At 41.2% G+C, this 15756-nt stretch overlaps 1 long non-coding RNA gene across 1 annotated transcript; it reads left to right on the forward strand.

The window, feature by feature from the left end:
- Window positions 1–247: 247 nt before the first annotated feature.
- Window positions 248–12394, forward strand: LOC139076242 (uncharacterized). Its single transcript, XR_011527630.1, has 3 exons — window positions 248–395; window positions 782–844; window positions 12005–12394. It is a non-coding gene; the product is annotated as an uncharacterized lncRNA (long non-coding RNA).
- The last annotated feature ends 3362 nt before the right edge of the window (window positions 12395–15756 follow it).

The raw sequence follows: 15756 nt of genomic DNA on the forward strand, positions 1-15756 counted from the left end.
CCCTGCCATTGGTCTTCCTACATCCCTAAGACTGTAATAGTCTCTCCAGGCCTCCTCTCTCCCTTAAAGTCAAAGGCCATCATCTTCAAAGGCCAATTCAGTTACGTCCCTAGTCGATTTCTTGGAAGTGTCTTTACCTAAATGGGAGACATTCTTCCTTCTCTTTGGTCTACAACATTGACTGAAAGAACAGAAGCTGTGCTAGAAAGTAAAGTGACAGTTCAGGTGACAGCACAGAAGGAACCCCAGAACCCTCTAAGTGTTCCTTTGTCCCAGAATTCTCATGACAGAAAAAAGAGAGTGGAGAGAATAACAATTACTAAAACTTATTGAGGCCTGACTGTGTGCCAGCATTGTTCACAGCGCCTCCATTTAATCCTCACAGTAACTCTTGGGTAGGTACATTGTTACCTATTTAATGGCTGGGATCGTCAAGGCACAGAGAAGTTGGGTAACCTGCCCAGGACCACAGAGACAGCAGGTTAGAGTGTCAGGAGTTAACCCAAGACAGCTTCCCTCCAGAGGGCACGCCCTTGCCCATCGCTCTGTACTTACCACCTCCTCAGGAACTGGGTGGGGCACTAGGAGTATGTTTTCTGTATTTTTGGTGTAGCATTATTAGGCTTGAGAAGATAGTGTACTTGAAAAGAGGCAGTGTTTTGATTCTTTTGTGAATGATTTTCATTTAATGCCGTTTACTTATCTCACAGTTTTGGAAGTCACTTATATCTTTTATTTTTACTTAACTTTTCATGTGTTTTTGTCTTATCACTGCAACAAGATTTGGAGCTCTGAAGACAACCCTTTGAAGCCCTGTGGCTCCTGGGACAGCGCCCCTCCTATAGTAAGTGCCATGGGGGGTTGCTGATAAGAGTTTCTGAGAGCAGAACTCTATCACAGCTTCCTTCCTCTCCTATATTGCTGGGGTTCTTTTTTTAAAAACCATATTTTTTAAAGATCATTTTTTAGGGCAGTTTTAGCCTTACAACAAAATTGAGAAGGAAGTACACAGATTTCCTATATACTCCTTGCTCCCACACATACATAGTTTCCCCCGTTATCAGAAGGCACCATGTCACTCAACAGAATGGTACATTTTTTACCAAGGATGAACCTACACTGACACATTATAATTACCCAAAGCCCATCGTTTGCACTAGAGTTCACTTTTGGTGTTATACATTCTATGGGTTTGGACAAATCTATAATGATATACGTCCACCATTATAATTATAACATCATACAGAGTATTTTCACTGCCCTAAAAATCCTCTCTGTTCTGCCTGTTCATCTCTCCCCACTCCCCCCTCCACCCCAAACCTCAACAAACACTGATCTTTTTATTGTCTCCATAGTTTTGCCTTTTCCAGAATGTCATATAGTTGGAATCGCACAGTAGGCAGCCTTTTCAGATTGGCTTCTTTCACTTAGTGATATGCGTTTAAGTTTCCTCCATGGCTTTTTCACAGCTTGATAGCTCATTTCCTTTTAGTGCTAAAAAATATTCCATTGTCTGTGTGTAACACAGTTTATTTATCCATTCACCTACTGAAGGACATCTTGGTTGCTCCCCAGTTTTGGCAATTATGGATAAAACTGCTGTAAACATCGGTGTGTAGGCTTTTGTACAGACAGGAGTTTTCAATCCTTTGGGTAAATAATGATTGCTGGGGCGTATGGGAAGAATATGATTAGTTTTGTAAAAGGCCACCAAACTGTCTTCCAATGTGGCTGTGCCATTCTGCATTCCCACCACCAATGGACGAGAGTTCCTGTTGCTCCACACCCTCACCAGCATTTAGGCCATTCCAACAGGTGTGTGGTGGTATCTCATTGTTGTTTTATTTTGCATTTCCCTGATGACATGTGATGTGGAGCATCTTTTCATATGCTTACTTGCCATTTGGTTATATCCTTTGGTGAGGTGTCTGTTAAGGCTCTTGGCTCACTTTTTTTTTTTTTTAAGATTTTATTTTTTTTCTTTTTCTCCCCAAAGCCCCCGGTACATAGTTGTATATTCTTCGTTGTGGGTCCTTCTAGTTGTGGCATGTGGGACGCTGCCTCAGCATGGTTTGATGAGCAGTGCCATGTCCGCGGCCAGGATTCGAACCAACGAAACACTGGGCCGCCTGCAGCAGAGCGCGCAAACTTAACCACTCGGCCACCGGGCCAGCCCTTTGGCTCACTTTTTAATTGAGTTGTTTGTTTTCTCAATTGTTGAGTTTTAAGAGTTGTTTGTATATTTTGCATAACAGTTCTTTTCAGATGTGTCTTTTGCAAATTTTTTCTCCCAGTCTATGGCTTGTCTTTCCATTCTCTTAATGATGTCTTTGCAGAGAAGATGTATTTAGTTTTAACGAAGTCCAGTTTATCAATTATTTCTTTCATGGATTGTGTCTTTGGTGTTGTATCTAAAAACTCATTGTCGGGGCCTGCCCGGTGGCGCAGCGGTTAAGTGCGCACGTTCCGTGTCTCAGTGGCCCCGGGTTCACCGGTTTGGATCTGGGTGCGGACATGGCACCGCTTGGCACACCACACTGTGGTAGGCGTCCCACACAGAAAGTAGAGGAAGATGGGCATGGATGTTAGCTCAGGGCCAGGCTTCCTCAGCAAAAAAAGAGGAGGACTGGCAGTAGTTAGCTCAGGGCTAATCTTCCTCCAAAAAAAAAAAAACTCATTGTCGAACTCTAAGTTTTCCGCTAGGAGTTCTATAGTTTTGCTGTTTTACATTTAGATCTGTGACCCATCTGAGTTAATTTTTGTGAAGGATGTGTAAGGTCTGTGTCTAGATTCATTTTTTGAAGGTGGATGTCCGTTGTTCCAGCACCATTTGTTGAAGAGACTATCTTTGCTCCGTTGTATTGCCTTTGCTCCTTTGTCAGAGATCAGTTGACTGTATTTACAGGAGTCTATTTCTGGGCTCTCTATTCTGTTCCATTGATCTCTTTGTCCGTTCTTTCACCAATACCACCCTGTCTTGATTACCGTAGCTTTACAGTAAGTCTTGAAGTTGGGTAGCGTCACTTCTCCAACTTTGTTCTTCTCCTTCAATATTGTGTTGGCTATTCTGGATCTTTTGCCTCTCCGTATAAGTTTAGAATCAGTTTGTCAATATCCATCAAATAACTTGCTGGGGTTTTGATTGGGATCTGGGGCTCTTTTTAACTCATGCTCTCATCTCCTGGGTAGGAGGGCTTTGGGATAAGCAAACACATATTACAGAAGTACTCTCTCCTCCCCTCCCCTCCCTTTCTTCTTCTTCTTCTTCTTCTTTTCCTCCTTCTTCCTCTTCTTTTTCTTCCCCTTCTGCCCCTTGCCTCCTCCTCCACTTCCCTTTCTCTCTCTCTCAAGCTTGGTCCAAGACCAAGAAGAGAATAGAATAGAGAAAGACAATTCATGGCTGATAGAGTTAAAATTTTAGCTGCCTTGTTGGGGATGGGAGCTGGAGGCAATTGCAGTACAGCAAAAAGAGAAACGATCTAGGAGTCAAGACACAGGCTGAATTCTGGCTGTGCTGCCAAATCTCTGGATGTGTTGTACAAGTCACTTGGTCAACATGGGAATCAATATCTCCATCTGTATCTCCATCTCTATCGTAAGCGCTAATATTTGTTGCGCATCTATTGTGCATCCAGCCACTGTTCTAAGAGGTTTACGTGGAGGAAGATGAATATCAGTGTTTCTCAAACTTTACTTGTATGCAAGGGAACGTCTTAATAAAATAAAGTCTCACATGGCTTCCCAACAGGTAAAGCAGACAAAAGGGGCATATCTACGTTATCTATAAGCTGAAATGTGTAACATTTCCTCATGAGACAATTGAAAAGATCGCAGTCTGTGGTCCCTACTGCAACAAACTTTGATCCATAACACATTTGAGTAGTGTGCATTTTCTAACTTAGTTCTTAAAATAACTAAAAATAAATTCAGTCAAATGTTTGTGGATCCCCTAAAGCACTTCTGTGGGATCCTTGGTTTCCACAGAGCACAATTAAAAAGCCACTGGGTAAGCCTATCTCTGAGTCTCTTCTGAATCTCATATTCTCTCTGCATCTGAGCTTGGCTCAGATGGCAAAAAGTGCTGCCAAGAACACGCACAAACCAATCACTTTTCTCCCCCATGAAGGAAGATGCTTTCTTTTCTATTTTCCAGCAGACTAATGCCTAATACTAAAAACTATCACTGTAACTCAGCTGAATTTAGTCTTGCCTTCAACAAGTTTTAGTAACCAAAGGTATTTCTATATCTGTGACAGTCATAGCTGCTTTGGGTTTTGGCTTGGACTCTCAGTATGTAAATCTGGATATTTCCAGAAGCGTTAAGTCAAGCTCCATAAACTTATGGATGCCAGCAGACCCAAAATCTAGGGAATAGGAAGACTGAAACAACCTCACATGGTGAATTTCAACAATGCTGCTTGGGGTCCCCATACCACTACTTACCAATTGACCGTGGCCAGTTGCTTTACACTTGGAGCCTATTTCTTGAACCAGAGATAAACTCTATGTCCTTTCCAACTGAAGTCTCTTGTATTCTCTAGTTAGTTAACCTCCCTCTGCGGTCAGCTGCATTGTCATGTATCTCCACTGCTCCTCAGCTATCAGCAGGGCTGGCTTCAGGGTCATGTATCCTGTGCATGCACAGGAACCCACATTCAGCGGGCCCTGTGTTTGGTTTAATGCTATGCTATTGCCATCTTGAAATTCTTAATAATTTTATCTTTGAACTTGTGTTTTGTAAGTGAAGTCCAACGGGATAATAGAGGGTGCCCAAAAGCAGAAGAGATACGTGCAAGATGCACGTTCACGCTGTTCCTTGCCACCTCATTGGCATCCCATTCAAGATGCTCACTGGCACGGAATTCCAGTGAGCCCGCATTGCATGGGAGTTCAGCAAGACCCAACGCAAGTACAAAGTAAGCATGTTCTGTCTGACTGAGTGAGAAGGGGTGCTGACTGCTCTGAAGGGCCAAGCTTTCCACTTGAATCAGAACTTTTTCAAATGCAGAAGAAAGGCAATGGCACTCTAAGACACATGAACAACCAGGAGTGCTAACATATCTTTGTTACTCGTTATTTCTCCATATAAGCCAACCACTTATGCTGAAAATGATGACGTAGAAGGAAAAGGAAAGAGGGCAAGCCACAGTTCTTTTTCCTTTCAGCCCTTCCTTGCTCATCAATAAGCTGAAGACAGAGAGTGTTGGTAGAATGAGAGTATCAAGAAGTGAAATAAAAGCAGTTGAACTAATTTTGTATAGTTTTTCTACTGTTCTTGCTAGAACGAAATACACTTGCCTGCACAAGCTGTGAAGTACAATTGTATAATTTTGGTGATTCCATATATGAGTTAGATGTTCTTATATTTGCATTTAAAACTGGCATTGCATGATATAAAATGAATGGTAAAATTCATAATAAAATTTTAACTTTACTGATAACAACAATAAATAGCAAATAAAAAACACCATGACCTGAAATCTTTAAGTTTAAATCTAACAAAATATGCATAAGACCTATATGAGGAAAACTACAAAACTCTAATGAAAGAAATCAAAATAGATCTAAATAAATGGAGATATATTCCAAGTTCACGGATAAGAAGACTCAATATGTTAAGATGTCAGTTCTTCCTAAGTTGATCTACAGATTGAATGTAACCCCAATCAAAATCCCAGCAAGTTACTTTGTGGTGACTGACAAACTGATTCTGAGGCTTATATGGAGAGGCGAAAGACCCAGAACAGCCAACATAACACTGGAGAACAAAGTTCAGAGAACTGGCACTATGACTTCAAGAGTTACTATTAAGCTACATCATTACGACAGTGTGGTGTCGGTGAAAGATTAGACAAACAGAAAAATGAAGCAGAATACAGAGCCTGGAAATAGACCCACTTAACATAGTCCACAGATCTTTGGCAAAGCAAAGGTAATTCCCTGGAGAAAGGATGTCTTTTCAATAAATGACGCTGGAGCAACTGGACACTGACAAGCGAAAAAATGAATTGAGACTCTAACCTTATACCTTTCAGAAAATTAACTCAAAATCTATCATAGACCTAAAATACAAAACTACAAAACTTCTAGATGATAACATAGTAGAAAATCTAACTGTATGGACAATCTCCTCTGGTTTCTCCTTTACTCTCAGACTACTACCACAATTCACTTCACTCTTCCCACTAATGTGTGGGTTTTCCACAAATCAAGCAATTCTCCAATACCAGCTGAGGATCCTAAAATTTAATTCAATTCTGACACTATCTACCTGGAGACAACATCAGATCTAACAGACTAAGAACTCAGTCCCAGGGGCCGGCCCTGTGGCCGAGTGGTTAAGTTCTCACACTCTGCTTCGGTGGCCCAGGGTTTCATGGGTTCGGATCCTGGGCGCCGACCTAGCACCACTCATCAGGCCATGCTGAGGTGACGTCCCACATAGCACAACCAGAAGGACCTGCAACTAGAACATACAACTATGCAGTGGGGGACTTTGGGGAGAAGAAGAAGAAGAAGAAAAGAAGATTAGCAACAGTTGTTAGCTTGGGTGCCAATGGTTACAAAAAAATAAAAGAGAGAGTCTCACAAAACTACCCTCTTTCCCAACTTCAGATGCTAATCAAAAGCCCCAGGTTATTACCTGTACTTCTGACTGACGTTCTCACAACGCCATCTTTGGGTTCAATATTTTGTTAAAATGGCTCACAGAACTCAGGGAAACTTACTTATATTAACTGGTTTATTATAAAAGAATATGATAAAGGATACAGATGAACGCCCAGATAGAAGAGATGCATAGGGCAGGGTATGAGGAATCGTTCTGAGCACTGGAGCTCTGACCCCATGGAGTGGGGTGCAGTAACTTTCCAGCACATGGATGTGTTCACCAACCCAGAAGCCCTCCGAGCCTCATACTTTTGGGACTTTTATGGAGGCTTCATCATATAGGCATGATCAATCATTAACTATCTCCAGCCCTTCTCCCCTTCCTGGAGGATGGGGGGGAGGGGCTGAAAGTCCCAAACTTCTAATCATGGCTTGGTCTTTCTGGTGACCAGCCTCCATTCTGAAGCTATCCAGGAGCCAATCAAGAGTTGCCTCATTAGGACAAAAATGCTGCTAACACCCAGGAAACTCCAAGGCATTTGGAGCTCTGTATCAGAAACTGGGGTCAAAGACCAAATATTAGAACAAAAGATGCTCCTAGTGCTCTTCTTACTTAGGAAATTACAGGGGTTTTAGGAGCTCTGTGCCAGGAATGGAGGTAAAGACCAATATTTATATTTTCAATTATTTCACACTAGGTGAACTTGAGTTTGATAATGAGTTTTTAAGATAGAACACCAAAAGCATGATCTATGAAAGAAAAAATGATGTCAGATTTCACTAAGATTAAAAACTTCTCCTCTGCAAAAGACACCATTAAAGGAATGAAAAGACAAAGAGACTAGCAGAAAATATTTGCAAAAGACATATCTGAGAAAGGACTTGTGTCCAAAATATACAAAGAGCTCTTAAAACTCAACAATAAGAAAACAAGTTTGAGAAAAGTAAGAAACACGGAAAATGCTATCTGGATTTTTAAAGTAAGAAAACAAACTACGTAATTAAAAAGCAGGTGCAAGATCTGAACAGGCACCTCACCAAAGAAAATAAACAGATGGCAAATCAGCATATGAGAAGATGCTGAACATCGTGTTTCATTAGGGAATTGCAAATTAAAACAACAGCAAGATACCCCTACAGACCTATTGGAATGGCTAAAATCCAAAACACTAACAACATGAAATGCTGCCAAGGATGTGGAGCCACAGGAACTCTCATTCATTGCTGGTGGGAATGTAAAATGGTTCAGCCACTTTTGAAGACAGTTTGACCGTTTCTTACAAAGCTAAACATAATCTTACAATATGATCCAGCAATTGCATTCCTAGGTATTTATCCAAATGAGTTGAAAACTTACATTCACCCAAAAATGTGCACATGAATGTTTATAGCAACTGGATTCACAGTTGCCAAAAATTGGAAGCAACCAAGTTGTCCTTCAGTAAGTGAATGGATAAACAAACTGTGGTACACCCATACAATGGAATATTGCAGCAATAAAAAGAAATGAATTGTCAAGCCACAAGAAATCATGAAGGAGGAATCTTAAATGCTTTGCTAAGTAAAAGAAGCCAGACTGTAAAAACTAGGTTTTGTGTGATTCCAACTCTCTGACATTGTGGAAAAGGTCAAACTATAGAGAGAGCAAGAAGATCAGAGGTTGTCAGGATGGGGGTGGAGTGGGGGAGGGATGAACGGATGGAGCACAGGGGAATTTTAGGGCAGTGACACTATTCTGTATGACAGTGTAGTGGTGGATACACAACTATGCCTCTGTCAAAACGCGTAGAACTGCACAACCCTGAGAGTGAAGCCTGATGTATGTTATGGACTTAATTAGCCATTGTGTCTCGATATCGGTTTGTCACTTGTAACAAATGTACCACACTAATGCCACCCCGTTGATAAAAGGGGGCACTGGGGGTGGCGAGAGAGGGCAGGTGGGAACTCTGCACTTTCTGCTTGATTTTTCCGTAAACCTAAAACTGCTCTAAAAAATAAAGTCTGTTAGTTGAAAACAATAACAACATCCTGATGAGTCGAGAGAGAGGGCATGGAATAAAAGAAAAACCTTTATATTTTAATACCTTTAATAGCATTTTTCCCCTGCTTTTTCACTTGGACTTGGGACCTGAAAATCATGTCCCTGGGCCTATTTATCACTGTGCAGGGATAACAATAGCTTCTATTTACCGAGCACACGCCATGCACCAAGCACTATGCTAAGTGCTTTTCGTATGTTATTGCATTTAATTTTCACAACAGCCCTAGGAGGTAGGTGATGTTTTCATGCCCATTTACAAATAAGGAAATCAAGATTTAAAAAGTCGACTGTCTTGACCAAAGTCACTTAGCCGGTAGAAGAGAGAGTCAGATTTGAACTAAACGGGCTGCTTCCAGAGTCAGTCCTAGCTCCTAAGCACCAGCTGTAACCACTGCCATCTTAGATTTCAAGCTTTCCAAGGCACTCCTTTAGCTATGCCACCAACCGCCAAATATAAACATCACTGATTGCAATGCTCAGGCATCTGCCAAAAGGACGGCCTTGCGTTTTTAATCATTCTGGGTATAATGTGGAATATTCCCAACCAGCAGATACTTTTAACAAAACCCCTCAACTTCTTTGCATGATGCAAGCTGCATAAATGCACAAGAGTCTTATGAACATTATGGACAGTATTTCTTTAGAGACCTATAAATCATGAAGGAATTAGCTTTCTCTAAGAAAACATGCAATACACATATGCTTTTATAAAGCAGATGACAATCTTGATTTTGAACTGAGAAGGCACATGCCAGATTTGAACATCAATAAAAGATCGAAATTAATCCTCTCAGCTTCTTTGGGTAAATTCTTTTCCATACTTGCTCTTGCTTTTTTTTTTTTTTTTTTTTACTTGCTCATCACATAACTATGGGGTTAACAAAAGGAGACCTTCTCATCTGTGCGGATTTTGAGGTGCAGTTGTCTATACAAGTTCACGGCTCTCTGCCAATCCCATAGGCCTCAGCTCTGCAGAACAGATGTATGCCTCAGCTTACTAGATCAACTCAGTGCTGGAGAAACCCATCTCTCACGTGGTAACCACTGATCTTAAAAGGAGTCTGATATGAAGGAGTCTGCTGAAGTGGGGTGTGTACTTCTGATGGAAAACCACATTTAACCGAGCGAGCGAGCCTGTAGTGAGAGCCTTTGGGGGTTGAAGGAGATATTCTTAATCCTGCTGTGACAGAGCAAACTGGCCATACATCTCTGCTTCTTTGGTGCATGATGGAAGCATGGGGGATATGCTATGATAAAAATCCCAATTATGCTTTCCACCATCTGTTAATAGCATGTGCTTGTGGACACGTTGCCAGGAAATATCAAGAACAAAGGAATGAGGGGCTCTCATTCCAGAGAAATGGATCTCGGCTCCCACTGTGGCTCACTGGTTCGGTTGCAGATGTGTTCATGACCTCAGTACTCAACCCCACAGAGCACAGAAGGCCACAGCCTTGGGGAAGCTAGACTAGTCCAGATCTATTTGGAAGATGGACTCACTGGAAGGCAACATTGATGTTTTTCTTACAATGTCTCAAAAATACAATTAAAACTGAGAGACGACCAACTAGCTCCCACTTCATATATGTATATGAGACTTGCTCCCTGAAAAAGTCATTAAAAAACCACAGTACTCCTACAGAAAGAGGCATGCCCATGGCCATGTCTTGAATCAAGTTTATAGAAAGATAAAAACTTACCATTTTAAATATGTGGGCTGGAACCATCATATCTTATCACATCAGGAGATTTTTCTTCAAAATGACTGAGAATAACTGTAATAGACATAAAACAATCTGTAGAAATAAGCAATAACTTTGCATAACTAGAACCCACATATAAAGCAATACGTTGAATTATTAGTGTCCACCTCTATCTAACTAAACTATTATCAGAGTTAACAACTAGTGAAAATTCTGCTATATTCTTGAGATCTATAATGTGATCCTAGAAAGATCTGGACCTTTAAGAGATGTGTCTAAAGTACTATGGGATGGAAATTATTGTGTCCCAGGAAGCGTGCATTTGAAGAGCCCTGATTTTCTCATTATAACATATAACCAGGGATCTTGTCATGCAGACCACATTCAGGATTTCCTTGGTAGAAGTTAGAAATATCTCAGTGAAAACAAGAATTCCTCATCTATGTATAAAATAAAGCAAAACTGGGATCTTATTTTTGTCCTCAAATATCCCTTTGATAATACCTCCGAATTTTTTAATTAGAACGAAGTTTTCTTCTAGCACCACGACTAAATGACACCTCGCTACACCCACCTCGCCAACACTCTCACTTGCTTCCCCTCCAGCAAACGTTCCTCTTCCACAGTCTACAGGCACCACTCTCCTTTGTCAGGCGAGCTGCCTGTACCTTGAAAGCTGGCTTTTCTCAAGACGAAGGTCACACAGAGCATCTTGATTAGAATGAAATTTGCGCGTCATTTTCTGGCGTAACCTACTCACTTTAGAGGAAATTGATGCCCCAAAAGTTCAGTGACCGTCACGTGGCTTCTTAGTGTAGTGCTAGGAATAGAACTTCTGATTCTCATTCTAGTGTTCCTTCTGCCACATTGGCTGCCTTTCTCTACTCATCTTTCCTCCTCTCTACCCATTCCCTCGCCCACACCTAACAGAACCCCTGGCCCCAGGCAGTCGTCACGTTTACTCTTCAGCCCATTCTCACAGCACTGAACGAGGGAGGAAAGCCCGCGCCTTCCTCTTTCTTCTGTAACCCTTCCCTCTGTCCCCTCCGTACACAAAATAAAAAGGGGTTGACTTAGGCACATCATATTTTTAATGGATTTTTTAATTAAGAAATTAATACCTACTTCTTGTAGGATACTTGAAAGATACAAATATAATGAATAAGACAAAAATCACCTGTAAATTCACAATCCAAAGATAACCACTGTGAAGCTATTGATCTGTTTTCCTTCTAATATTTTTTCAATACGTAGCTATATGTGTTAATATTCTTGAATATACTAGAGATAAAGTTTTGCTACCAGCTTTTTTTCTGTCGCTAAAAATTATTTAAAGCATAATTGTAATGATTGCCTTATATTTTATTATAAACTCCATATTGAAAGGGTTGCTGACTACTGGTTAATCGTTATAATTGACTCTGTCTTAGTGGTGTGCTAGTAAACTGCCTTTCTGGGGGAAAAAAAGAGCCCTGATTTGTTGCATTCGTCAGTTCCCATGGTGTAAATACTCCTCCTCTGATTTCCAGCCACGGAAGATTTAACAGTTGGCTCAGAAAAATTTTTGAAAATTTAACACCAGCTCTTGCGAGCTGATCTGAGCCAGTTCCAGCATCCCACCGACTGTGTGTCATATTTCTGCCCTCAGGATGCCGACACTCAAGTAGGATGGCAAAGGGACCCTTGATAAGCAAGGACATGGCGTTTAAACCCATGGCTGCTTCAGTCTTCTCCTGAGTGTATTTCGTTCAGCTGTGTCCCTAGCTGGCGGTCTTCATTTCACTGAGTGACCCGGGTCGACTAATGACCTCAGACAAAGACTGGCAAACAAGTCGGAACATCCTTCAGGACTTCTCTTCACATTCTTTTCCCTGGTCCCTCAAAATCACTTTCCCTAGGCTTCTCCTTCCTGTTCTTCATTGCTTTTCAATCCTAATGGTTTCCAGCTGTGTAACTTCCACTCAGGTGCAGTTACATACGCTTTGAACATGGAAGAAGACAGTTAATCTGAAATTAAAAAGAAAAACCTAACATGGAACTAACTTTGTGGGTAAGTGGATTGAGCTTTCAAGTCATCTGTCCTGAATTTGAATTTGAAGTGTTTCATATGTCATCCTATTATTATAACTTTTGGTCTTCTTAGCTAAGTGAGAATTTCAGATTCTATCTGAATTCACCTCGTTTCCCCACAAAGCTTACTGTAGTGCTTAGGCATGGTAGACGATTCGCATAAACATCGGTTGAGTGAGTGAAGACGGACGTGGGGCATACATCACACGTGCAGCAGGAGAGAAAAGGTTGACTGTTAAGGGGTTAGTTGTGTCACAAACAAAGCTTAGGAAACACAAGGCCCTGGGGTGAAATCCCAGTTCCCTATGTACCGCTGTGTGACCTTGAAGCTCCTTCATCCTTCTGAGCTTCTGTTTCCTCATGGAAATATTTGGATAATATCTTTTCTTGTCAGGTAAGACTGTGAAGTGTTTCAGTTATCTATCGCTATGTAACAAACTACCCAGAATTTAGTGCCTTAAAACAGACATCTATTTTGCTTTGGATATTGTAGGTCAGGAATTTGGGGAGATCTCCGTTGGGCAAGTTGTCTCTGCTCCACATGGCATCCTGAAGAGCCTGGGGCTGGCGGTCTGAGATGCACAGCATAGGTGTGCGCTCATACATGTTGGTGTCTTATGCCCCTGGCCGTCCCTCTCATCGCCTAGGGTGAGGGGTTGGCAAACTTTGCCTGTAAAGGGCCAGAGAGGGAGCATTTTGGGCTTTGAGGGTCATACGATCTCTGTCACATCTATTCAGCTCTGCCATTGTAGCATGAAAGGAGCCATGGACAATAATATAAACAAATGAGTGTAGCCATGTTTCAATAGAAGTCTATGTTGTTGAAATTTGAACTTCACATACTTTTCACATATCACAAAATATTCTTCTTCTTTTGATTTTTCCCCAATCTTTAAAAAACGTAAATACTGTCCTTAGCTCAAAGGCAGTACAACTCACCAACACTGGCTAGGTTTGCCCAGTGGGCTATAGTTTGCTGACCCACACCCTGGGGCCTTTACGTATAGCTTGGGCTTCTCATAGCATGATGGTCCCAGGGGGGTCACACTTACACAGTGGCTGGCTTCCAACTACTCAGAGACAGGAAATGGAAGCAGCTGGCTCTTAAGGCCTGCTGCCACAGTGTCACTGCTGCCGTCTTCTCTTGGTCAAAGCAGTCACAATGTCCACTGAGATTGAAGGGGGTGGAGAAACTGACTTCTCTTGATCCCATCAAGAGACTGGCAAGGTCACAATGTGGAGGAGCATGTGGAAGGAAGGGAGGTGACCGTGGCTACAAATACAATCCACCGCAGGAGGATCAGGAATAATGTTCACAGAGTGCCTTCCTCATGGTGTGCACTCAGTGAGTGATGACTCTATTACTATTAATAGCATCATTGTTGACTTTGACAGGGGAGCAGTTAGCATGGAGATTCGTACCAAGTTTCTTAGAGGAGAAAGCTAGTGAAAATTGTCAAAAGTTAGGCTTATAAGAAATTCTCCCTTGTGTTTTCCTCATCTACAGTAATGGGGCTTATAATACTACCTGTATTTCGGAGAGGTTTTGACAAGTTAATGAAATAAAATATGAAAAGTACTTAGGGAGAACAGGCCTGGTATAAATGCAATAACTTGTTATTATTATTATTATTTTATTATTATCACTATTTTTGGTCATAGTTTGGAAATAATTTATTGTTTTCAGTTATCTAGGCTTTTCTAGGACTTTGAAAACCTGAACTCTAAAATGCAGCAAGGTGCCAAATCCCCTCACTGATAACCTCAGGATCCGATAACCTCACAGATTATTAACTGATACGTTTGAGAGAAAATGTTTTAAAAATGGGTTTGCATTATTAAAAATTACATGTATAAAATATGATAGATACACATACACATTGTAATCATATTTTGAGATAAATTTTCCATTCACGTACACATTGTGTACATGATTTTGAGATGAACTTTCCGTTTGCATTACACTTTTTTTAACAGCTAATGAACATGTTTTAGATGCATTTTACAGAAATGAAGTGCTAGGCAAATATGAAATATTGATATTGATCACTGTAATTGCAATGGCATGGGAAGAAGACAATAAAAAGGAAACTGATTCAGAATGGTAACTAGGCTGCGAACGGAAGCCTTTGGGGTTTGGTTGACTGTACTGTTTTCAGTCAAGGAGTTTCTAAAATAAGGCGGCAACTGGATAAAGGATCAGGACACAAATGAGAGCTCTAAGCAACTGTGAATAAACTAGATTCCCGAGTAATAAATCTTGAGTCCTGCTGTTTGATCACCCTTACCAGGCAGGAGCCTGAGAAAACAGAAGAGCTCTCCATCCTGCCCAGAAGGTCAAGGACACACTTGGCATCATCAGCTCCACATTCCAAAGGGGAGAACTCTCTACCGAGAATGCGAAGAATGGCTTCTGGGCCTGGATAAAGCCCTGGCTTGAGCAGCTGTATTTCCTGAACCACGGCAAGGCAGCAGGCAGCAGTTTAAGAATTACACACTTTGATGCTACTCAGCCATTAAACAGATTGTTTGTTGATGTAAGAAAATAACCCAAAAATATTGTTAAGTGAGAAAAACTAGTGCAAGGCTATAAGTATAATGTATGCAATTTTTGTCAAGCAACACGTGATAAATTCACAGGAGAAAAACACCATAAGGCTACCAACCATAACAGAGGCTGTCCGTATGTGGTAGGATTTAAGGTGACTTATATACCTGCTTCCTTTGAGTTTTTCTTTGTTTTCCAAGTTTTCTGCTATATGTGTTACTCCTAAGGTAGAAAACAGTTATTTTAAAACATAATTAGTTATACTTTGGGGGAAATAAAGCCATTATAGCACTGAATCTCTCAGCTTCCCTGAGGTTGTGTTGACATGGCAACGTCCCTCTTCTCCGAGGCAGTTCTCCTTTCTGGATTTATCTCCAGTACCTAGCGCACGGTGCATGGTATTGCCCAGCAATATTTGTGTGAGGAAGAGGGCCAAAGTCTTGCTCACAGGTAGAGAATGTGCTACAAGCAATCCCAGAGTCCTTACTGTAGAAATACTACTTTCATTTAGAGTTGTGCCGGTACATGACACATTTAATTATTATTGAACTGATAGGATTATCGCTGTTGATAAGAAATCGTCCTCACTTCCTTACACTCGTTCTGTGCCTGCTTAGTCACTGGCCAGTCATCAGTCACAGGCTATCCAAATCGAAAGGAAAAACACACTGCTGGTTCACACTGTGAATTTTCTCACGACACCTATGCGTTGGGTTGTCACCCGCACCTTTCAGAAACGCCCCCTTTGTCCACCCAACAGAATGAGAAGGTCTTTTGGCATA

This window comes from Equus przewalskii, chromosome 15 (assembly GCF_037783145.1).
Source record: "Equus przewalskii isolate Varuska chromosome 15, EquPr2, whole genome shotgun sequence".
Classification (NCBI taxonomy): Eukaryota; Metazoa; Chordata; class Mammalia; order Perissodactyla; family Equidae; genus Equus; species Equus przewalskii.